Source organism: Cherax quadricarinatus, unplaced genomic scaffold (genome assembly GCF_038502225.1).
Source record: "Cherax quadricarinatus isolate ZL_2023a unplaced genomic scaffold, ASM3850222v1 Contig1096, whole genome shotgun sequence".
Lineage (NCBI taxonomy): Eukaryota > Metazoa > Arthropoda > Malacostraca > Decapoda > Parastacidae > Cherax > Cherax quadricarinatus.
In genome coordinates, this window is record NW_027196122.1 from 56,200 (window position 1) to 82,687 (window position 26,488).

The 26,488-nt window shown below is 43.4% G+C and overlaps 1 long non-coding RNA gene across 2 annotated transcripts in view; it reads left to right on the plus strand.

Moving 5' to 3' along the window:
* Nucleotides 1–24,753, plus strand: part of LOC138851586 (uncharacterized) — a 37,923-nt gene extending 13,170 nt beyond the window's left edge. The window contains exon 3 of one of the 2 annotated variants that reach the window (XR_011391289.1): nt 24,615–24,753. This is a non-coding gene — a long non-coding RNA (uncharacterized lncRNA). Of the gene's footprint in view, nt 1–24,358; nt 24,442–24,614 lie in introns of those variants that run through there. The other variant, XR_011391290.1, reaches the window with a different exon arrangement.
* Nucleotides 24,754–26,488: the final 1,735 nt, after the last annotated feature.

Consider the following 26,488-nt stretch of genomic DNA (forward strand, 5'->3'; position numbering starts at 1 on the left):
TCAATGATAAACGTCTTCGGAGGCTTCTTACTTCATTTGCAAAGTCGTGGTGGGTACACAGGCTTGTTGTGTTGTGCCCATGGCCCAGGAGGGCCATCCCACGAGGGAGAGCTAGTAGGACTTGTTTTGCTTCTAGGCCGCTGAGTGAGTGAGGGCGAGTGGGACCAGCGTCCCACTGACTTTGGGCTGGCCTGGAGAGGGCAGCACCTAAGTGCCGCGAAATATGAACTAAGCTGGCAGACAGTACAGGCTGTCTACATTGCCACGAATACTCGCCGGGCACTTGCTAAGAGTAACGCAAATGTTTCCACCAAAGACCTCACTACAAAACGCAGCCCCACACCTCTAACACAGCAGGCGTCTACACCCTCCCCTGGGGATTGTTTTCCAAGAAATATGAAGGCGAAACAGGCAGATCTTGCGGTCCGCCTGAACGAGCATCGAAATGCCAGTAACAGACGATTTATGGCATGCCTGTGTCCTCTACAGACTCCAAGGGGCATTTGATGAACTGGGATGAGGCACAACTTGTTCTCACCGAACAAGACCTTAGACGCCGACGGTGTCTAGAAGCCTCGCTGATTGCCGTCACCGACACGATAGAACGTAACACTGGAAACCACGAAATTTCTTGCATTAGCATACGTGATAGTCACGCAGAGCACCACTCGCCCAGCAACACAGGAGTCACGTGATCTCAGTTTACTCGTCCTCATCCCAACATTGCATTCTTCAGGTCACCATGCGTCCTCACACCTCACTCTCCGCCTATATATGTTAGTGATCAAGGTCTCAGGACCCGATCACACAGTTGCTCTACACTCAAGAAGCCTCTCTTCGACCCCGCCGGGGTGTAGAATATATATTCTACAAAACGTCACATCCTTTTCACAATGCTGTCGAATCGTGTGAAAATCAAGCCTGTGAATAGTGCAATAAATGACTCCTCGAAGTTAGCTTTAGCTACCGTCGTTAAGACCCGCCTTCAAGTCAAATTTACGGCAATCCACTCTCTGAAGGACTCCTTCATTGTCGTCTGCGCAGACGACACGGAAGCATCAAAACTAATGGACGACTCTTCAATCAGGACCCTACAAACACAATAATTCACTCTATCCCCGTCTCCATTCTTGAAGTCGAAACGTTCGGTCTTTGTGAAAAGACTGGATAATATCGTCACCTCTCTCTACTGACGCACTGAAGATATCTATTGAGGAACAAAACACCTGAGCCTCGGTAGACAGCATCTCCAAGATCCCTAACGCCTCATCTATGCTAAAGATTGAACATTCAAATGGTATAAAATACCGACAGGTTGTTAGGTAAGACACATATGCAATAGTTAGGTATCTTTATTTCGAAACGTTTCGCCTACACAGTAGGCTTCTTCAGTCGAGTACAGAAAAGTTGATAGAAGAAAAGTTGACTGAAGAAGCCTACTGTGTAGGCGAAACGTTTCGAAATAAAGATACCTAACTGTTGCATATGTGCCATGCTAAAGATTACATTCTCAGACATCTCCATGGCTGCCCAAACTCTCTGACGGTCTGGCCATCTCATATTACCACATTCACCCTAGTCGTATAGAACAAGAAAGTTTCACATATCTCCCACTGCTGGACCTGCTACTCCTATAAACACACCACCAAGGACTGCCCCATCAAGGATACAAAGTTTTGTTCAAAATGTGGGAATGATGGACACGATTTCAGATCCTGCACCATTACTACAGCACCAACATGTCTTAACTGCAAGGGGAATCATCATACCCTTGCAGCTAAGTGCCCACTCAGGAAAGAAATCCTATTGAAAAAAACTAAAGTTCTGAAGAACACCTCCAATTCACCAACATACGCTGCAATAACCAAACCACAAACACACCACCAAGACTACACGCTAAGCTACAGGCACCATCGCCCAGCAACTCCCTCTCTCCACTTCCCGACGGAGATTCCTCCAAGGTGCTGTACTGCATGGTGTATGCACAACTTGCAAATGCAGCAAACCCCGGCACTTTCAACACTACTATTCACGAACTATTCCGTCTGAACAACATGCCTGCCTTCAATTTCCCGGACTCCACACCTTCAGCAGACATCCTCAAGATCCTTCTCAACGTCCTGAACTTTACTGCACCTGTAGACCTGTCTCCTGCCCAAGCAACCGCTCCTGTAACTTCTATAACCACTTCCACCGCTGACAACGTTGATCATGTTGCCTCAACCACCGTCTCCCACCTCTCCCAGCCTGCTGTTACAACCATTACACCTCACAGCTGCTCCTGTCGACCCTCAGTCACCTGCTACCACCACTGTAGATTCTCCCAATGAATCCACTCCAAAAGAGGAAGATAACGACGACTCCAGTAAACCCTCATGGGAAAACCTTACTTTTTACACTTCTCCTTCAAATACTGACACCATGACCTGTACTGAACTCTACAAAAGCCTCGGTGCTGGAACAGTCAAATATGCCTGTGAATCACCGCTTCACTTCACACTCACCCAAGTTCTTGAGTTCATCAAGCCTCTACGTTTCACCTTCAGTAACAAGGCTAAACTATACCACCTATCTAGGAGCAGCTTTAAAAAGTTCGAAAATGGCTCCATTGCTAACCTGCCTCCACAATTACTCCTATAACTCCTATATACCATTTTAATGTTCAATGTGTTCTACCCTCTGATGTGACCTAGCCTGCTGCCAGCTACTCAAGATTCAAGACCTCAACTACCACAAGTTCAATGCAACAGTCCCTGCTATTTCTGTTCTCAAGTCTGCTCCACAATCACCTTAGCTGCTGGGTTAAGCCCTGGCTCTATTTCTACGACTAAGAACACTCCTCTCCAGAGATATTCCTCGTCTGTCCCGTCTAACCCCGCTCATCCCATTGGGATCTTACCTGAACTTGTTTGCGTCTGCGTTTTTTTTTTCTCAGGACCGAAACACTTTCTAATATATCCTAGTGTTTCCTTAAGTGTTTTTGTAAGTCAATAAAGGCTATGTACATCATTGTTAATGTTCTTACATTAGCACCATAGTTGGGGGGTTGTGACCAACACTTCTGTGAGTGTAATAAAGTTGGTAGAATTACCGACAATATGTAAAGTAAAAGGACACAAGTGCAACTGATGACATTTTGTGGCAACGTTTCGCTCTCCAGGAGCTTTGTCAAGCCGTAACGGCTTGAGACGACTGCTGGAGAGCGAAACGTTGCCACAACAAAGTGTCACATTAGTTGCACTTGTCCTTTTACTTTACAGCTCAGAGTGTATATAGCTTATCTTTGCATTTCCTACTTAGTCGTGGTATGATGGTTTTAAGAGTACCGAAGGTTACGTATACGGATATCTGAAAGATTTAACGTAGTTGTTTTCACCCTACAAACAGATAAGGTAGCATGTCGTTTGCTTGTCAATATCTTTGTTTTAGATGTAGATATAACGAGGCCTATGGAGTGTCAGGATAGTAGGTAAGACACATAGGCAACAGTTAGTTAACTTTATTCCGAAACGTTTCCCCTACACACTAGCTTTCTTCAGTCGAATACAAAAAGTAGGCAGGAACAGTAGAGATGTGAAGACGATGTAATCAGTCCATCACCCTTGAAGTCGTAGAATTTTAGTTTCAGTCCCTCAGCCTGGAGAAGTTCAGTTCCTCAGTCAGCAGATAGTTCCTGACTATGGAACTGAGCTTCTCCAGGCTGAGGGACTGACAACCTCAAATTCTACTACTTCAAGGGTGATGGACTGATTACATCGTCTTCACATCTCTACTGTTCCTGCCTACCTTCTGTATTCGACTGAAGAAGCCTACTGTGTAGGCGAAACGTTTCGGAATAAAGTTGCCTAACTGTTGCCTGTGTGTCTTGTCTACCAAGTTAAGACACATGTGCAACATCTGGTTATCTTTATTGTAGACGTTTCGCCATCCAGTGGCTTTATCAATACAGATTCTATGACATAACTAGAAGACAATTGAACTATATGCAAAAGATGAAGTAATCAGTCCCTCAACCTTGGAGTTGGTGTGAAGAGCACCGTAGTGCTCTTCACACCAACTCCAAGGCTGAGGGACTGATTACCTTATCTCCTGTAGATAGTTCTACTGTCTTCTAGTTTTGTCCTAAAATCTGTATTGATAGCCACTGGATGGCGAAAAGTCTGCAATAAAGATAACCAGATGTCGCACACGTGTCTTAACTTTCAACTTGTCAGTATTGTACAATTTTCTTGCACAACCTGACTACATAAAACACATTTACAGACACACGCGCTGTGAATCGACCCCTGCAACCACATACAGGTAAGTACACATGCTTCAGTACCCTGGCGGTGGACCAGGGGCCTCGGCGCCTTCAGTACCCTCTTTAATAGTGCTCTGGTAATCAGAGCTTATTCCTTGGGTTGAGCTGAATGTGGACTGGGCAGGTGTTTTTTTGGGGGTTTGGTTTTAGGTTTGAGGGGGACCTGCCTATTGTGGGTCAGTTGGCCAGCTGCAGTATTCCTCCTTCCTTGTGTTCTTATGAGTGAGAAGGATTTTTAAGCGTGACTTGCCCATTAGTTGAGGGAGTTAAGAGCTTATTGCTTGTGTGGCACTGAGAAGGGGTTGGGCGAATATCTTTGTTGGTGGGTTTGGATATAAGGACCTGCCCAGTATGGGCCAGCAGGCCTGTTGCAGTGTTCCTCCTTGTTCTTACAAGCACTCATGCTAGGGAGACTGTCTTTCACATACAAGAAACACGGATATTTTGAAGGCGCTGTGAATTTCCGTACGTCCAGAAGTGCACAATGATGGTGGTAGTAATGAAAACAAGATAGATAGGAAGCAGTCAGGTACGTAGAAAAGCGGCAGAAGAATCACGTCCACAGGATGAACAGTCATGTACACAGGATGAAACAATTATCACGTACACAGGATTTAGGGAGTTGCAACAATCACGTACACAATGTGAAGCTAGGCAGTCACGTACAAGGACACGATGGTAGGACGCGCCGCCACAGCAGCAGTAGCGGCCCACCACACACGCCCGCTCGTGTGGGGGTCATTCACCTGCTGCTGCTGCACGTAACGTAAGGGGCAGCAGCCACGACGGAGCAGCAGCATCGCAAGCAGTCACGACGGAGCAGCAGCATCACAAGCAGTCACAGCATTAGCAGCAACGACACTGAACACCAGCCGCGGTAGTAACGGCAACACCAGCCGCGGTAGTAACGGCAACACCAGCCGCGGTAGTACCCAAATCAAGAAGAGCAGCAGCAGGCCACTACATATCCACTGCTCCCTTTCAATACTTTCCTCAATACATCTGGATATCTTTATTGTAGACGTTTCGCCATCCAGTGGCTTTATCAATACAGATTCTAGGACATAATTAAAGACAGTAGAACTATATACAAAAGATGAGATAATCAGTCCCTCAGCTTTATACGAAAGCTGAGGGACTGATTACCTCATCTTTTGTACATAGTTCTACTGTCTTCTATTATGTCCTAAAATATGTATTGATAAAGCCACTGGATGGCGAAACGTCTACAATAAAGATATCCAGATGTTGCACATGTCTTAACCTTCATATTGTCGGTATTTTATACCTTGCACAAAAAAAATTTAACCTTTCTTTTTTTTTATATATTTTATCAGCCACTATATCTTTTGTTTGGAACACTGTGACTCGGGTGGTGATTAATTACCTTCAGTCACATTGTCGGACGTTTATTGATCGATGTTCTTGGTAATGGCAGACTTGCCCAAGTGAGGAAGATTTACCAAAGAGGTTAACCGATCTTAGCTTGTAAATTCAATATAAAGAAAAGTAGCCAACAAGGATATTTGTAAAGTAAAAGGACACAAGTGCAACTAATGTGACATTTATTGTGGCAACGTTTAGCTCTCCAGGAGCTTTATCAAGCCATTACAAACAATACATGTGTATGTATGTTCGCCAAGACCGTAGTCCTGGCACGGGTCTCAATCTTGCGATGACCCGTCTCTGGCTCCCGAGGGAGAAAGGTTTCTACAATGATGCGACATATGCTGTTCAAGCACTCTTCTGGTCAGTTCAACTGGTGCACTCCTAACTGTGGACACTAGCGAGGAGGAGGATATGTCGTTATCACAGGTAACAGCTTGTCTGGTTCGTTGACTCCATGGTACACTAGTGTGGCCGCAGTCAATACATGGACACAGAGGGTATATAAAGGCTGAGTGAGGTGAATACTAGTGAGGTACCATTTCGATGTTCACTAGTGGTGGTGGTGGTGGTGGTAGTAGTAGTAGTGGTAGTGACAAAAGTAATACAATATGGTAGAGCAATTGTTTGTAATGGCTTGATAAAGCTCCTGGAGAGCGAAACGTTGCCACAATAAATGTCACATTAGTTGCCACAATAAATGTCACATTAGTTGCACTTGTGTCCTTTTACTTTACATATTGTCGGTAATTCTACCAACTTTATTACAAGGATATTTATATCATAATGTTGACGGAACCATTCAATCACATCCATAAAATTTGCACTGTTAGTTGAACCCCAGTCAATAGATAGTTTACATACTGTTAACAGAACCCTACACTCAACATCCATACAACTTGTATACAATTAATAAAATCATACTATCAACATCCATTAAAGAATCGTGCAACAGTCGCTGAGGCTGTCATACCTGTAAGTTGAAGATTGAGACACTTGTGCAACATATGAGAATCTTTATTGAGGAAACGTTTCGTCACACAGTGGCTTCATCAGTCCAATACAAAGCAGAAAGGTGTAAGAAGAGTAGTTGTTTAAGATAATCAATCCCTCAGCCTGGAGTCGATGTGTTCAGTCTTCAATAAAGATTCCCATATGTTCGTAAGTGTTTCAATCTTCAACTTGTCGGTTTTCAAAACCATTCATCACTACTTGTAAGTTACACTGCTACATAACTTTCAACAAAAGGCAGTAGGAATCTTGATGCTTTCAACTGTAGCCCAGGGATTTTGTTGTTCTTGGAAGGACCTGCCTAATATGGGCCAGCAGGCCTATTGTAGTGTTCCTCCTTTCTTATGTTCTTATGTTAAGTGTAATCAAACAGCTAAGAGGATGAGTATTATCCTTAGGGAGGTTGAATTTCATTTTCGAGTCACGATTTAACTTCTGACATGTAAGCTAGGATAGGTTAGTGAGGAAACGGTACCTACCTTAGGTATAAGGTACGTCAAGCAACTAAAAAAAAGGGAATAAGGTGAGGTGGGGCTAAGTCTAGTTATGAGATGAAAGGGAGGGTTATCGCTTAAGAGATTGCTTTAGAATCTCAAAGACGACGAAGCTGCCTTAGCTCCGTGTAACTGGGAAATGGAGACTAATGATGTTTCACTGCACTTTCATATGTTGGTGTTTAATTCCTTAAGCACTTAGCCTCTGTCGTTCCAATTCAAGTAGCTGGTAGTGTTCAGTGTTGCACACATGCAGTGTTCAGGTGATCTCATTTGAATGCGTGTATGTCCAGACGTGTCCCTAGGTTTCACAGCCTCAGCATGGGAATTATTTAAACCATTGTTTTGACTGGTTCCAGGTTTTGCCACTTATCCTGGTGAGATCTCTGATAGATGTGCTGGTTATTATGAGTCTCGTATTATCATGTAAGAACATAAGAATGTAGGAACACTGCAGAAGGCCTACTGGCCCATACGAGGCAGGTCCTTATCCATACGAGGCAGGTCCTTATGTGCTACTATATTTTTAAACGTTCAAGGAAATTGGCTGTTGGGAAAGACGATAAATGTTCAAAGTGGTGTCACTGTGAAAAGGTGGCGTGAAGGGCAGGTTTCTTGCAGTCTGAGGAAGATGACACGGAAGTTTACCTTGAAGGTTTGGTGTATGAGAACATTTCTTGGAAAAACTCAGAAGTTGGGTGTGATGTGCTAAATTCGATGATGCCTCGTTGAGACTATCTTGACTAGAGTAGCGTATTGATTTCACATACTAAGTGTCCGGGGTTCGATCCCGGCCGGATGAAAACCTTGGGCATGATTCCTTGCACCTGCTGTCCCTGTTCACCTAGTACAGACCTGGGTGTTACACTCGTGGTTGGCATCCTGGAGGGTGGTAGTATACCTTAGATAGAGCTGGGCTTCGAAATGAGATAAGGTAAAATAACGGCTCATAGTAAAATTGATGTGCAAAAACAGAAAAAAAAAGATTTTGTGTAGGCCTCCTGTATAACTGGAATTTTAAGGCGTTTCCTTCAAATGAGGGTTGATGACTGGTAACCTGGCATTGGTCTCCAAGTATCAACTGGGCTGTGTACGAATGGTATATAATACCGACAAGATGAGAGTAAGACACATGTGCAACATCTGGGTATCTTTATTGTAGACGTTTCGCCATCCAGTGGCTTTATCAATACAAATTCCAGGACATAACTTGAAGACAGTAGAACTATGTACAGAAGATGAGGTAATCAGTCCCTCAACCTCGACTATGGTGCTGTTCGCACCTACTCCTAGGTTGAGGGACTGATTACCTCATCTTCTGTACATAGTTCTACTGTCTTCAAGTTATGTCCTGGAATTTGTATTGATAAAGCCACTGGATGGCGAAACGTCTACAATAAAGATATCCAGATGTTGCACATGTGTCTTACTCTCATCAACTGGGCTGCCGGTTCGACTTCGTTGGACCTTTTCTGCAGATTCTGGATGTCAAAACGTTTGGAAGTGACTGAGGTCGTCGGCCATGTATCCCACCCATGTGATAATGCTGGGTGGCGAAGCATTGTTTCTAGGCGTTTCATGTATAACCTCTGCAAGATGGCGCTGATGGGGCACCCATACCTATCCCCTATGTAGAGGTTATCGAAAGAGAATCGGTTAATGCAGCTGTTCAATTAGTTTGACAAAATCCCTGGGAGGCAGAGGGAAACTTAGTCTTGGGTGATTCTGCGTTAGCCAGTAGGCATTCTGCAGTGTTCCTCTTATGTTAACTGTGACCCATATGGATATAGCACTTACACAATGTAATTGTGCATTTACTGGTGTAATGTTAAAATTGCTTAAATTCGTTAATTGATGTTAATTTAAAATAAGCAAACTTTACCTGAAGAAATAACGTGTAGAGAAATTGAGCTAAAGCGTATCAAGTAAAAGATTAACTTTGTAATTCAGATGAATGGTAGCTTCAGGGGTAGCTTTAGGGGTAGCTTTGTGTTCAGCGTGGTAGAAATACATGCAATCTTGTATTCATAGAACTCTTGGAGAAAATACTCTAAAACAAGTCACTAATTTTGACTAACGTGTACTGATTGCCTGGTGTCGACCTGGTACTGACTCTACGCCGCTTTGCTTCGGTCTCTCCTACCTTCCCTACCTCCCTCACTTCCTGTACCTACAAATCTGGCCAACACACAAGGTAGTTCCAGCATTTTTTCGCCGTAATGATTTCGTGTAAGAACGCTGTCCCCAGTCCAAGCCCAGCGTGCCCTCTTACTCCAGCTCCATAATTTGGCCGCCGCCAAACTAATGCAGCTAGTAATGGACGCAATGGTAAGGAATGGGAAGCTAATGTGCGTCTGGCAGCTGATATAGATCTAATGGTCGAGTTAGGAGTAGGGGGGGGAGGGAGAGTTAGCTAGATGTTCCGTTAGCAGTAGTAATAATGGTACTAACATAAATGTTAAGTATCTTGCGAGCAGTGTAGTGAGCTATGAACATGTTCAGCAAGATGAGGTAATCAGTCCCTCGGCCTTGTGAGTTAGTGTTCACAGCATCGTGGTGGAGGAGAATCTGGAGCAAAGGCAAGAAGACTGGCGGTTATATAGGCGTCATGTTCAGCAAGGTTTGGGAGTGTTCAGCGTTACAGCTGGATATTGGCGATACAGCCAGGTGCCGGCGGTGCTAACCATTAGTGAAACTGTAGGAAATACAAAACACTTCTGGTGTAACAAAATCACATCCAGTATCATGCCTCTGATTATACATGATGGAACCTTCACCGATGACAACCAAGAAATGACAGATACCGAGGACTCGATATGACTGTTCAGTGACCATTAATCACACTACTGGTCAACAATCTGGACGAATGCGTCACGAACGAGACTCAAAACCTTGTAGATGAATGGTTCAGAGAACCGACATGTTGATAAATTAGACACATGTGCAACTCTTGGGTATCTTTATTGAGGAAACGTTTCGCCACACAGTGGCTTCATCAGTTCATACAAAGGAGAATCTTGAAGAATAGGAGGAGAATGAGGTAATCAGTCCCTCAACCTTGAGTCGATGTGGTCAGTCCATCAATCTTGAATAGAATACGGCATACGTGCTGAGAAGGAGCTTATAAACCGTTGGCAGGAGAGGTGAAGCAGTCATAGGTCGTGTAACATTTGTTCAATGTTGAAGTAGGTCGTGCCCAAGAATTAGGCAAGCGAAGATTCTCGGTTCTCTGAACCATTCATCTACAAACCTGTCAGACACTGCATCTTCTTGGGATCTTAATACTTGGGAATTCTTCGCTTGCCTAATTCTTGGGCACGACCTACTTCAACATTGAACAAATGTGACACTACCTCTGACTGCTGCACCTCTCCTGCCAACGGTTTATAAGCTCCTTCTCAGCACGTATGCCGTATTCTATTCAAGATTGATGGACTGACCACATCGACTCAAGGTTGAGGGACTGATTACCTCATTCTCCTCCTATTCTTCAAGATTCTCCTTTGTATGGACTGATGAAGCCACTGTGTGGCGAAACGTTTCCTCAATAAAGATACCCAAGAGTTGCACATGTCTAATTTATCACTCAAAACCTTGTCATTATCCCCCAAAAATTTTGGTGTAACCTAACCTCATTTGGCTTCGAAAAATACGTTACCAACACCCCCATGCACTCTGCCCCAGGCCCAGACTCTCGGAACTCCGTGTTCATAAAGAGCTGCAAGAAACTATCACCTACTTTGAGTATTCTATAAAGAGGGTTCCTAGACACGGGGGTCATTCCAGTCACTAAAAATAACGGATATAGCCCCCCCCCCCACTTCACAAAGGTGGCAGCAAAGCAATAGTTAAACTGATAAAACTAACGTCCCACATCATAAAATTCTTTGAAAGGATTCTTTGAAGCAAGGTCGCCAACAACTTGGATTCCCAAGAATTGCACAACCCAGGGCAGCATGGGTTTAGAGCCTCTCCTAACTACTGGATTACTATGACATAATCTTGGATGCACTGGAGGACAAAATGCATGTAGATAATAAATGACACGTGTGCAACGGTTAGGTATCTTCATTCCAAAACATACGAGGGAGGGAGCAGACTTGAGTTAGGGGACTGACCAGCACCATAAACTACAATTCTGCCACAATGAAGGAACTAGATTTGAACACATGAACACTGAGTTACATGGTGTGTGATGAGTGAGCACTGATGAACTGCACATAGACCCTCGCACAGTCTTACGTGTTTCCTGCCTGTTGAGGTTCCCGGGGTCAGGTCCTGGACCAAGCCTCCTGATTCAAAGCCTCATCAATCAGGCTATTGGTATTAGCAATACGCAATCAAATGTATGCGTCTCGGCCCGACTGATCAGGAACTGCAAATTCTGATTTGTGAACTTAGATTTACCATGACCTCGACGGATGTTACACTTGTACATGTTTATATTAACATCGTAGGCGAATGATGTCACGGTGCTATGACTTGTATCTTTGTCTACATCAAACCAGTCATGAAAATCGGATAAATTACAGTACCTCGTGGGACAATTTTTCAATGGTGGACTTTCACTTTTACTTATTTTTGGGTTTGATTTGGTAACAAGATCCAATTGTCCTCTGTTCTACTTATTTCGGCAGCGCTGTACGACCCTAGTGGGTTCAGCGCTTAGTTTTGATTATTTCTTCCCTGAGCGTGGGTGCGTGTGCATACATTAGTGACATGTCAACAGCTGTCGCGAAGTATAACAGGTCAGTATTTTGCTTGTTCTGAAGTGTTCACAAATTGTCGTAGGGGAATAGCAGCTGCGAGGGGCAAGGGAGACCTGCTGTACTCTCGCTGCCCCGGGTTCTGTAACTGCTGTAATTCCACGTGTTTAGCAATCCTAGAACTTCAAAAAAAAAAAAAAAAAATTGAAGTTACCTTTTAAAAATTGTGTAGTCTTTACACTAAACTTCTCGTATTTTGTGTGCGAGAGAATCTAACCTTTCAAGTATATAATTACAGATCTATATTATTCTGGAGAAACAACTGCATAGACTAGTCAGGTTAGGTTTGTCAGGAAACTAAGTTTCTTGACGCAGGTCTGTCATATAATAATCCACCGCTGGCGCTTTTAGTCGTCTGACCGAGGCCTTCCGCTGGCTTACCTGTCCACCCCCTTTAAAAATTATGAGTATGATTATACTCGACTTTCCCATGCGTATATATGTGATGTACTGACACGTGTATTAAGTCAGATGGAGCCTCTGGTGGACAAAACATCAAAATAAAATCATATAAATCGTATACTTTCAATCGTGTTAAGATTTCGTCAATCTTTGTTTTCAACTTTTTCTTTTCGAAGTTCTCATAACCTCACTGTTTGACTGTTTGGTTAATGAGGGGTCACTGTTAACTTATGTTGGTGTCAAAATTAATCTTCCTGTTTTTTCCCCTTTTACTGCCAGGAGGTTGAAGAATGACACTTGTGCAACATTTTGTTCTTTGAGGAAAAGTTTCCCCCAGCCAGTAGCTTCTTCAGTCCGATACAGAGATGAAGTGAGGAGGAGGAGTTTGAGGTAATCAGTCCCTCAGCCTGGAGTCAGTGTTCAGTCCATCAATATTGAGATTGGGCTGATCACATCAACTCCAGACTGACTGATTACCTCAAATTGCTACTTATCTTCCACCTTTCGTCTCTGTATCGGACTGAAGAAGCCACTGACTAGGGAAACTTTTTCCTCAATAAAGATAACCAAATGGAAATATAAACACACATGCAGTATAATGTGACCCTTTATTGACTACGTTTCGCCCACACAGTGGGCTTTTTCAAGTCACAAACAGAACTACCTGGGGTGGAAGGAACGCGATTTATAGTCAGGTTCAGAATGCTGAGGTCAGGTGGAGAATTCTGCATCTGATGTACCGAGTGGGATTAGTCTAAAATCTTGGGTAGCTTGGAAAGGAGATTGGACAAGTTTGTGAGCAGACCTTCTACAGTGTTCTTATGTGGGATAGCGATGAAGAAGTTTCTTGGCAAGTGGTTCAGCTATGTTATAGAAGCCATTATTCTGGTTGAAGTTGTCGGATATAGAAATAAGTGATAAGTGATACTGCATATGTGTTTATATTTCCATTGTGTCGGTATTTTATACCATTTATTTCCAAAGATAACCAAATGTTGGACGAGTCTCATTCTTCAACTTGTGGAATGTAAACTAAAAGGACACAAGTGCAACTAATGTGACATTTATTGTGGCAACGTTTCGCTCTCCAGGAGCTTTATCAAGCCATTACAAAAATACATTACAAAATACATGGACACAGAGGGTATATAAAGGCTCTGAGTGAGGTGCAATACTAGTGAGGTACCATTTCGATGTTCACTAGTGGTAGTAGTAACAAAAATAATACAATATGGAAGAGCAAATAATTCGTACATGAGTAAAAGGATATAAAAGCTATTACTTTTACTCATGTACGAATTATTTGCTCTTCCATATTGTATTATTTTTGTTACTACTACTACTACTACTACCACTAGTGAACATCGAAATGTTACCTCACTAGTATTGCACCTCACTCAGAGCCTTTATATACCCTCTGTGTCCATGTATTGTTTGTAATGGCTTGATAAAGCTCCTGGAGAGCGAAACGTTGCCACAATAAATGTCACATTAGTTGCACTTGTGTCCTTTTACTTTACATATTGTCGGTAATTCTACCAACTTTATTACAACTTGTGGAATATCTGAACCATTTACATCACATCTACCAGGACGTTTATCTCCCTGACTTGGTTTTGGCTTGCACTGCCCATATGAGAAAAAGTTTCGAGTTTCTCTCATTTTCGCTGATGGTTTTCTCTCTTCTGGACACTGTTTAATGTTTTCAGTTCTCTCTTGGTCACTGTTCGCTTGATACCGCTGTTTGAAATAGTGCGAAAGGATTTATCTCGTATCCGTGACATCACTACCATAACTTATGGCGTTTCAGTGCTCCCGCAGCTGAACCAGTCAACAGGACCAAACTGTCCCGCTGACTGATCAGCCAGGCTGCCGCTGCTCGCAACACACCTGCATCACAGCCTGGAAACTACCAGAGTTGTTTCATAAATTTGTTGGTAGAAGTTTGTAGACCATTGGAGTATAAATGATGACATAATGTTAGCTTGTAAAATACATTCAGGGACTCGGACCACTCTGGGCCCCCCCCTCCCCCGTAACCCATGGAACCAGCTAAGGAAGGGACGGGAAAGTAGAGGAGGAAATAGGGAAGGGAGGGAGGGAGAAACGAAGGAAGAGACAGAAATATTAACAGCATTGTGACGCAATCATTGGTACAAGAACACAATCTCCAATAGGAACGCCAAAAAAAAAAAGATGCAAATAAGAAAATCTTTTTCCAGGATAATGGAAGAAAAGTGAGAAAATATTTAAGGTGGGCGGGCGGGCTAACGTGCAAACTTCTACGTAATAGGGGCATTAAATCACTCTAAGATGCACTAACTTCTCGTGCTAGCTAGAAAAAAAGCACCAATTTGTTTTGGTGCGCAAAAAAAAAAAAAAGAAATAAGAGTTTGTGATAAAAAGTATAGCGGTCTTGGAGACTCCTCTCCCCCCCCTCTCTTATCAGTCTTGGAGACTTAACTGAATATCTTCAATTTACTTCGTAAATCAGCTGAGCTGTAGTATCTACGATGAAGTGCATGCGGCTAGCAACAGCAGTTAGGGTGATCAAGACTGCTATGAGAGAGGGGAGAGTGCGTGACCTCTCGAAATAGTCTTGGGATAACCTTGAGGTAGGTCTCGCTGGGTAATTCAACTAGTTTGAATATTTCAGTAGCTAACTTCACAGAGCGAATCCCAGTGCCACTTGTTCCTCATAACTTAGCTAGTTGACACCAACCATCCTGGTAGGTACTGCCCCCACTGTCATAACTTAGCTAGATGACAGCAACCATCCTGGCAGATACTAGAGGTTTGGTCTGGGACCGTGCGGAAGGGGTCGTTGACCCCCGGCAGCTTCGTTCAGGTATCTTTAAAGGCTATGCTTGGGGGGAAGACGTTGTATCAGGCTAGGGGGAGGGGGACGTTGCATCAGGAGGATTCCCTTTACCAATGTGGGTACATTTCCACATGGATGTCTTGATGCTGATGACTTCTTGATCCAGGGAATTGGAGCTACCTTCCCTTACACTGGATCAAACCTATCTTATTTTCCATCTCTTAGGTTTTGATTCTTACTGGTTTAACGTTTCCTGTAAACCTCCAGCAGATATGCAAAAAAAAAATCAAACAATGCTGGAACAAAGTTTTCAAAGCGGAAATTTAAGTACGTCCATCAGGTGCTAGATTAACCGGGCTCTGATGGCTGTGGGCCAGCGGGCAGCCAGCAGCAACAGTTTCCTTGACCAGGGAAGCCCTAGACAAGCCTGGCCCCGGGCTGCGGGAGTAGGAAAACTCTCGAAAATCGCATAGATGTTTGTTCACATAATGTGCGTTAACCCACAAGGGTCATGCAGGGCCGATTGTGGGAGTGAAGAGGATGGGTTGCAGAGTCAGTAGGTGTGTTGATTGTAGTGTATTCCCGTGTGTTTTCCCTTAAGTCGATAATTCATTCTGCAGTCATATTTATAACCTGATAACTGATTCTGCAGTTATACAATAATAACTACGATGATTTAAGCTGCTTTAAGACTAATATTGATAAGCAGCAAAACGCACCACGCACCACCACCACCCATCCACCAGCAGCAGCACCACCACCACCCATCCACCAGCAGCAGCACCACCACCACCCATCCACCAGCAGCAGCACCACCACCACCCATCCACCAGCAGCAGCACCACCACCACCCATGCACCAGCAGCAGCACCACCACCCACCAGCACCACCACCCACCAGCACCACCACCACCCATCCACCAGCACCACCACCACCCATCCACCAGCACCACCACCACCCATCCACCAGCACCACCACCACCCATCCACCAGCACCACCACCACCCATCCACCAGCACCACCACCACCCATCCACCAGCACCACCACCACCCATCCACCAGCAGCAGCCCCACCCATCCACCAGCACCACCACCACCCACGCACCAGCACCACCACCACCCATCCACCAGCACCACCACCGCCCATCCACCACCACCGCCCATCCACCAGCACCACCACCGCCCATCCACCACCACCGCCCATCCACCAGCACCACCACCCGCCCATCCACCAGCACCACCACCCGCCCATCCACCAGCACCACCACCCGCCCATCCACCAGCACCACCACCCAGCAGCACCACCACCCACGCACCAGCACCACCACCCACGCACCACCACCCACCCACCAGCACCACCCACCCACCAGCACCACCACCACTCGCTCAAACATCGCTCAAGCGTGTGCACACAACTGACTCGGCCAAATTTAATAAGCTGAGCCTGTGTGCGTGTACGTGTGTACATGTGTATTCATTTGTGGTTGCAGGGGTCGAGTCGCATGATCAAATATTTTAAGCAGAATCAAATCGTCAAATTCTATAAACTAAAAGTATGAAGGATCGTTGCCCCTCGACCAGGTCTCATATTAGACCTAAATTGTAAAAGATAAAATGACTAAAAACAATCGAGGAACGCTAAGGAAAATAAAGATAAATGTATATTGAATGTCAGTAGCTGTTAGTAAGATCAACTGCCATCTTGTGTCCATAAGACCGATAAAACAGGAATCCTGCCAAAGCTGGAAACATTTAACATGCTTCCGTCTGTCATAACAAATAACCCGCACACAGGAGAAAAACTTTTGATGTTTCGGTTAACTTGGATCATTAACTAGTAACACTCACACACTAAGGTAAGGGAGCCAGTATATATACGAGAGGACAGGGAAGGGACAGAGGAAGAAAATGGAAAAGTAATAGTGATGGTAGAAGGAAGGGAAAGTAGTGGTTGCGACTTCAAGACCCCTCGCTGTTTAGAAGCCAGGGAGGGGTCTTGAAGCCAGGCATAGTGCTTTGGTAATTTCTTATTTTGTATGAAGGGAGGGTGTCAAAAAGTCTGTTCCTTTACACTTGAGTTCCATCTCGATGTACTCTCAACACCCCGGCTGTTTAGTGGGGCCAGATTACACCATGTGCTAAGCCTCTTGCTTTCTCAAGACTATTTTTGGTGTGCAGATTTGGGACAAATTACTCACGGAATTTCCCAGTTGTACGTTATGATTCATCTTTCTCGCCTACGTTCTAAGGAGTACAATTTAAGACATTTACAATTTAAATGTTTGACCGAATTTATACGAGCAATGAAGGTTCTCTGAAGCCAGTTCGTAAATTATTTTGTAGACCTAAATTTGACTCTCAATTTGTAGTGGAGAGAGAGCACTATTATTTAAGTTAAACCTGCAGTTTAAGAATATTTTGGCTTGAGAACACAGAAGCTGTTTAATATGTTACGACTCTGCTGCCCACGATATATTCCTGCACTCACAACCTCGACTAATTAAATAACTTTTTTTGGAAGTCTGATAAAACGCCGCTCCACCATCACCTGGGTCGGCATTCATGGTAGATTACTAGTAGTCCGTCCTAACTAGTCCGTCCTAACTAGTCCGTCCTAACTAGTCGTCGGACATCATTCGTGCTTACCAAGATATTCAAATATATTCATACACTAAACCTATATAGATTATACAAAAGATTCAAAGACTTTCACCGGAGAGAATGAACTACCAGAAGGACATTAGTCAGAACAGATCAATAGATACCGAAGAATGAGCAGAGCCTACTTGATCTGGGTGTAACAAAAAATATGGGACCAGATAACTTGTCTCCATGAGTACTGAGGGAAGAGGCAAAACAACTGTGACTCAGTAGCAGATATTTAACCAGTCATGACAGCTGCCAGAAAACTTGAAAAAAAAGGTAAATGAGGTCCCCATTTATAAGAAAGGGGACAGACAAGAGGTCTTTAACTGTAGGTAAACATTCTTAAAATTCATTCTGTCAAGAGTTCTAGTGAAGCACTGAAGATAATTCTATACAGAAAATTAACTGGCCCGAAGCCAGGCTCGGATAGTATAAAAAAAAAAAAAAACTTAAAGGTAAATCAAAGATAGCACTCGTTTAGGGATGGAAAATCCAGAATTACAAATTTACCAAAATTTCATATTAGTGATAAAACACAGGACTGTATAATGTACTTTTTTTGGACTGTAGAAAAGCATTTGAAACTACTATACCAGAGATTAATCCAGAATTAGAAGAGCAAGAAAGATTAAAGTACAATGCTCCAGACAAACTAACAGCAAGGAATGAGACATTAGAATGTAATAGAGTAACGAGTGGGGTCCTGCAAGGATGTGTTAGAACCGCAACTGTACTTAATCCCCTTTGGCAAGTCATTTACGTAGGTTAAGTCCAGTGTGTCGTTTGCCGACTATGTGAAACTAATGGAAAGGATAAGAGGAGAGGACACTGATCAACTCCAAGGTGACTGGAGATGAATTACGTGTGCAACGTCTGAGTATCGTGTAGATGTTTCGCCAGCCAGTGGTTATCAGTACAATCCACAGACATAATCTGAATATTCTAGAAATATATACAAAGATAATGGAAAACGAGGTAATAGTCCCTCAGCCTAGGAGCAGGTGATGAACACTAGTCTTGAAGAACCTGCAGCACAGGCTGGAAGACTGAGTTTATATACTGGAGTCAGATGAAAGTGCAGCAGACGAAGGCATTGTAACTGGTAAGCTGGATTCCCCAGTAGAAGCAAGTCATGCCCAAAAGTTGGACCAGGAGTTAGAAAGTAGGTTGTAGTGGTGTCCTACCAGTGACAATGCCTTAGTATGCTGCATCTCTTCTGAATCCAATATCCAGACTCCAGTCTTCCTGCCTGTGAATCAGATTTAAGATGGCGGTGTTCGTCACTTGCGCTGAGAAACTAATTACCTCGAATCCCACTCTTTATTGTATATATTTTTGGTCTTCATATTAGGTCTATATATTGTATTGATAGTCACTGGATGGTGAAATGTCTAAGTGATACCCAGACGCTGCTCGTGTAATTCTTCATCTCGTCGGCACTGTGTACCATTCATACACAGACTGGAGATGTGGTCAGACAACTGCATTCTCGATTAAAATCCAAACAAATGCAAAGTCATGCAATCTGGAGGCGAGGACAGACAGGACACAGTACAGCATGGGCAGAGAAGTCGCAAATAAGAATGAAAGGTCCTTGGATAAATATATAAAAACAAACATATTGCCAGGAATTGAACATAAATCAGATAATGGCAGCATAGTATACAATATTAGCAAACCTCAGAAAAGAATTCAGGAACTTAACGATAACTTCAGAACTCTCTACATGACCTGTTAGGAAAATCGCTTAGTACGTCATAAAGCACGAGCATTAGCTCGAAAAGGTGCATAGGTGTACAACTGGATTTATAGCAGTACTGAGGGGACTGGCATACGAGGAGACCTTGGTGGCAAGGAGGACGATGGAAAGGGGCATGATTATGTACTGTATATATCAAATCCTGAAAGGAATTGATAGAATAAAGGGGAGGGGGATACTTTGAATTAAGAGGACCAAGATCAAGCAGGCACAGGTGGGTGAAGAGATGAGTTATAGGGATGTAGGAAAGTATTTCTTTAGTCTCAAGATGGTTATCAAGTGTAAAGACTTGGATGAGGCAGTGGTGGAGGCAAACTCAACACACAGCTTCAAGATAAGGCCAAGTGGCAAGATAACAGATACCGGTGAAAGTGGTCTAGGTCTCTAGGCGAGGCTAGGAGCACTCTCGACCCCCCCCCCCCTCAAGAGGTGAGCACATTAACCATCCACACACCCCAACCATCCACACCCTCACCAGTTACTCACCATCGTCTCTTGTGTTGACTGACACCACAAAAGTCCTACGTACCTGAGGAGAGAAAATGGTTTAATAGAAATAATTACCCACAAAAGTTGAACATTATTGTAATGTGAAAACACTCACTGGTGGCCCATAGTTCGCACTCAGCTCACACACTGAGGAGTTCGAATCTACTCCGGTACGGCTGGAAAACATTAGGAACGTGTTTCCATAAGCCACCTGCTGTCCCTGTTCACCCATCAGTGAAATGGGTACCTGGGAGTTAGTCGACTGGTGTGGGTCGCATCCTGGGACAAAACTGACCTAATTTGCCCGAAATGCTCTGCATAACAAGCGGCTTCCTATATAGTAATATGTCATGTCAGCTACGCCTGTATACCTTGTACATGTACTAAATATATATTTTAAAGCTTGGGCAATAGGAGGCAATCAGGTTTGATTCTAGGAAAGGGATGACAGTTCGAATTTAACTTTATATAGAAAGAGGTTTGGTAAGAGGCAATACGTATTTTAAGAAAGAAGATAGAGAAGTACAAGAGATGAGACATAGGGCGTAATGATAGCAATCTGTACTAGTACATAAGTTGATTTTGGATGTGCATGTTTTTAGAGGGGCGACATAAATCAGATTTAGTTCCAGCTACAGTGAGAGTAATAGACGGGATAAAAGGAGAATGTCATCAGTAAGACAGTGAGTCCATATTTTAAGACTGGGTAAAAATGTAAGCAACTGATGGAAGAAAGGTGGGCTATAGACTTCAGGAAATGTCAGAGGTATGAGGTAGATTTAAGAATGCAGTGTTAATGTGCAACAAAGTTAGTAGATCAGGAGAGAGAGTGCTGGAGGGAAGAAGCACAATTGGCGCAGTGAGGTAAAAAAGTGGTAAGAGAAAAAGTTAACATGAGGTTTCTATAAAGCAAGTGATATAAAGTGTGGATTATATGAAGAGTAAGATAGCTTGAACTAGTGACAAGAGTGTAAAAGGAAAGCAAATGAGAAAGCGAGTTTGTCAACAAATACTGCTGAGAATAAAACTTGGAGTAAAAAACATCTAGGAAACTAATATATTTAACAGTAAAGAAGTCGCTAGATGGAGGGGATGGAGAAAGTGGGAAGATGGAGGGCATATTTTAATTAACTGTTAAATGGAGAGGAAGGCAGTGATTTCATGCACTGGGCAGGGAGATTTAACATCTAGGAGTGAGGAAGAGCCATGTGTGAGGGAGGTGCGTGAAGCAGTGGGAAGATTAAAACTGGATAAAGCAACTGGGATTGACGGGATAAAGACAAATGTTAAGAGCAGGTGGGGATAGTTTAGGAGTGGTTGGTGTTTGTTCCATAAACGTATGAATAAGGGAAAGGTACCTAGGGGTTGGCAGGGAATAAACCTGCTAAACTGTGTAGTTATTATTGAATCAGATAAAACAGAGCAGGACTGCAGATGAACAGAGATTTTAGGAAGGGGGAGAAAAGCTGCAAGTGTATGGAATACTGTAGGTGGTAGGTTCTTAAAGCAGCCAAGAGTTTTTGAGGATAGTGAGGCTCAGGTTAGGGTATGTAGGAAAGAAAGGGAGATTTTCCAGCAAAAGTAGGCCTTAGAAACTTAGGTTACCATGATTGTTCAACAAATTCATAGATGAGGTTGTAAGAAGCGAATGCTAGGGCGTTAGGAGACGTGTAGGAATGAAAGATGAATCTAATACAAATTGAGTTGTCAGGTGGTTTTTACCATTGACACTTTTTGGGAGAGTATGAATAGAAGTTGCAAAGGTGGGTAGACTAATTTGGGAGGGTATTTAAAAGAAACCTGGTAGTAGGTTGGTAGACAGCAACCACCCAGGGAGGTACTACCGTCCTGCCAAGTGTAAAACGGAAACTTGTAATTATTTTACATGATGGTAGGATTGCTGGTGTCTATTATCAAACATATTGGATAACAGGTATATCTTCCTACTTCTACTTAGGTCACACTATACATTAATGTTCATGCATGTATATTTACATGCCCATCTGGCTTTTCTTCTATTTTCTTATTAGTTCTTGTGATTCTTTTTCTTCATGGGGAAGTGGAAATGAATTCATCGGTTAACCATGCAAGGAGCAAGAGGCTAGTAACCCCTTCTGTACAAATTATTAAATTTAAAAAGACACTTTAGTTTTTCTTTTTAGGTCACCCTGCCTTGGTGGAATACTGCCGGTTTGTTAAAAAAATAAATTTTAAAGAGTGAATAAATGAAATGGTAAGGTTATGAGTAACAGAAATTAAGGCAATGAAAAAATGGATATCAGATTGGAAGGAGAGTATAGAGGAAATGTGTTCAAATATTTGTAAGTGGACTTGGCGGCGGACGAGTCTGAAAGATGAGGTAAATCATAAAATTGGTTGAGGGGTAAAAACGTGGGTGGTTTATTGAGGCATCTGTGTAGAAAAAGAAAGTTATTCAGAGCCCAAGGAAAGGGAACGTAAAAGAAAAATGGTGGTACCAACACTTATATGGGTGTGAACCATGGGTTTTAAATGTTCCAGCGAGACAGTAAAGAGGTGATGTCCAAGGGCAACGTGTGGTGTGAATATTATGCAGAGAATTCACAATTTAGAGACTAGAAGGTACGGGGTTATTAAAAGTATTATCCAGAGGGCTGAGGAAGGGCCGAAGTGGTTTGGAGAGACGGCCTGTACTCGCCTAATTGTACTCACCTAATTGTGGTTGCAGGGGTCGAGACTCGGCTCCTGGCCCCGCCTCTTCGCTGATCGCTACTAGGTCCTCTCTCTGCTTCCTGAGCTGTATCATACCTCTTCTTAAAACTATGTATGGTTCCTGCCTCCACTACTTCACTTGCTAGGCTATTCCACTTCCTGACAACTCTGAAGAAATACTTCCTAACGTCCCGTGTGTGTGTGTGTGTGTGTGGGTGGGTGGGTGTGTGTAAAATATATAATGCATCCATGAATAAAGTAGTTTTAAACAAATAATACTGCAAGAAGCTGGGGCTCGAACCAGTTATATTTCAGCCCACTTTGCGGAAAGCCAGCCAAAAACAACAACTCTAATCCACTGCTCCTCAAGGAAGGTTCCTTGATGTTGGTGAGGGACTCGTTGTTCTAGGGAACGGGATCTGTGCTCCGGTTCCTTGAATTAAGTCTGAATACCTTCTACATTCTCCCCACAGGCGCTGCATAATCCTACGGGCTAAGCGCTCCCCCTTGATTATTATAATCTAATCCACTAAGCCATCAATACTTCAAACATCAGGTACCCAGTAACATTGGGCATGTCATTCCTGATGCGAGCGCGCACACATGGCTGTGGTAAGCTCAGAACTAACTTCATTCTTCTCATTTGGAACAGTCACGTATGTGCTTGCATTAGGAGTGACATGCCCAATGTTACTGGGTACCTGATGTCTGAAGTATTGATGGCTTAGTGGACTAAAGCGTCGTTGAGTTTAGCTGGCTTCCCACGAGGCGGGCTGAAATATTAAGAGTTCGATCCCCAGCTTCTTGCGGTATTTGCTTAAAAACGCCTGTTTTGTGGATGCATTAATGTGTACTACTCGTGAAACAAGTAGGCCTACTCCAAACGGAAATACCTGTCACGAGCCCATAACACCCTGTGCCTTTCTCTCTCTCTCTCTCTCTCTCTCTCTCTCTCACACACACACACACACACACACACACACACACACACACACACACACACACACACACACACACACACACACACACACACGCACGCACAAAAAAAAAAAAACGCGACTCTACCCATACTAACCTATTTCTTGAAGGTGTGTACCCTTATTTGAAACTAAAACAAAATTAATGCAATGTGCTCCTAAACTTTAACGCCCAGTCTTATCCAAGATGAACACTGGGATAAAGCTAAAATTCCAGCTAGACACTGGAATAAAAGCTACACTAGAAGGCACCATTGCAATGGTGCCTTCTAGTGTAGCTTTTAGCGTTCATGATCCAAAGTTGAATGAAGCCTGGTCTTGGAATGTTCACACTCCACACCAGATTCGCCTAAAAATCATTCATTCTCACTGGTATAGCCCCATAGTACAGAATGTCAACGGTCATTTAGAATTTCGGGAAGGGCAGTGCTAGCCTCCTAGTAGTGAGAGCTGCTTATACAGGGAATTTCCTAATTGCTGTTTATATTTCTTTCCTGGTCATTCACCTCTACCCTCTGACGATTAATGTGCAAGAAAGGACTATGCTCTCGTCTGCTGCCCGTCCTTATCCACTGACGCCTATATAACCGCCAGTCTTCTTGCCTTTGCTCCAGATTCTCCTCCACCACGATGCTGTGAACACTTACTCCAAGGCTGAGGGACTGATTACCTCATCTTTTGTATATAGTTCTACAGCCTCCTATTATGTCCTAGAATCTGTATTGATAAAGCCACTGGATGGCGAAACGTCTACAATAAAGATATCCAGATGTTGCACATGTGTCTTAACTTTCTGACGATTAATATTGGAGTAGCCTGTCTGTCACCTGCTGCTAGATGAATTTTACGCTTCTGTGTTACTGTTTGCAGACGTGATACCAATGAGACGTAACGACCAGCGAGAACTGGGGGAGACTTCATAAACTGAGGAGACTGAAATATGGACAGGAAACAGAGCTGTTAAGACACATTCTGAATATTATACAATGAATAAACCATATGCAAAAAGGATCTTGACTACGAAATACTTTACGATATTTGAAGATTCATTTAAGATACACACCTTAGGCCCTGCTTAGGCCCACATTGGGCCTGAGCAGAACCCACTTCTGATCAAGTATAACAACGCAGAAAACGTTCAAAAATTCTTGATCAGTGGCGGAATTAAAAGGGACGAACTATAGACTAGATATTTTATTTAACTAGAAGAGAAGCATTAGATATATAATAGTCTAACAAAATACTGAGGATATTAGAGTAAATAGGACTGAGCTCCAGGGAAAGGAAACCAGTGAACACAGATGGCAGCTCAAGACGTAATGTGGTAAATGACACGTACTATATAAGAGGTACAAGGCAAACTGCCTTACATAGTTTCAAGAGTAGGTATAAGAGGGACCTGGAGGCTAGAAATCTGAAATATGGTAAAGGGATAGAGCTGTGGCTCCACCGCCTGCAAACAAGAGTACGTCTTAGAGAGTACAAACATGCTCGCGAAATGAAAGGAAACCCAGAATATGGAGGTCCAACGTATTGGAAATTTCTGAATGCCGTCTCATGAACTGCCATGTGGAAGAAATTTTAATGGTTTTCCCAGAGGATTACTAGTAAAGGTTCTCTCGCTCTACTTCTCCCCCCTCTTTCTCCCTCCAGCTGTATAGTCCTTGTGGCTTAGCGCTTCTTTTTGATTAATAATAATAATTTCTCCCTCCAGCTCTCTACTCTACCTCCTCTCCCTCCCTCCCTTTCCTTCCCTCTTTTCTTCACCCTCTCACACGCAAGCGGATCCTCCAGATCGTCATTAATTATATGTACGACATAAGTTGTAAATGGCAACTTGCATCTCTATGGCAAACTGATAATTTAAATCATCGTAAATATATCATTTGTGGAATAATATATGATCAGGCCATCAAGAGGCATGGTCTGGGGGCCAGGCCGTTACCGGGAGGTTACCTGGAGGTTATTCCGGGGATCAACGCCCCCGCGGCCCGGTCCACGACCAGGCCTCCCGATGGATCAGGGCCTGATCAACTAGGCTGTTACTGCTGGCCGCACGCAGTCCAACGTACGAGCCACAGCCCGGCTGATCCGGCACTGACTTTAGGTATCTATCCAGCTCTCTTGAAGGCAGCCAGGGGTTTATTGGCAATTCCCCTGATGCTTGATGGGAGGCTGTTGAACAGTTTTGGGCCCCGGACACTTATGGTGTTTTCCCTTAGTGTACCAATGGCGCCTCTACTTTTTATTGGGGGCATTTTGCATCGCCTGCCCAGTCTTTTACTTTCGTAGGGAGTGATTTCTGTGTGCAGATTTGGGACCATTCCTTCCAAGATTTTCCAAGTGTAGATTATGATATAGCTCTCCCTCCCGCCGTGGGGGCGGTGACCCCCGGAAATCAACTACAGGTACACAACAGACTAACAAGTGACAATTTCAAAGTTGTATAAACATCAGTGTTCAAATAATCCGAAAAACGCCTATATCTATGGACATTACGGCACCTGCGATTTCATATATCCTTATCAACTTGTCATTACACAATTGTAAGTAATCTGTAGATAAGGAAAGTGTAGAGAATATATCAGTATATGAAAACTTAACTTTTAGTCTAAAGTTAGTGTATTCACTGAAAGTCACTTTAGTAGCTAAGTAACTGAAATACACCAATGTTTTAATGGAATCTCGGGAAAAAAACTGCATTAAGTTTAGGTTACTATATGGGATAATTATTATTATAATCA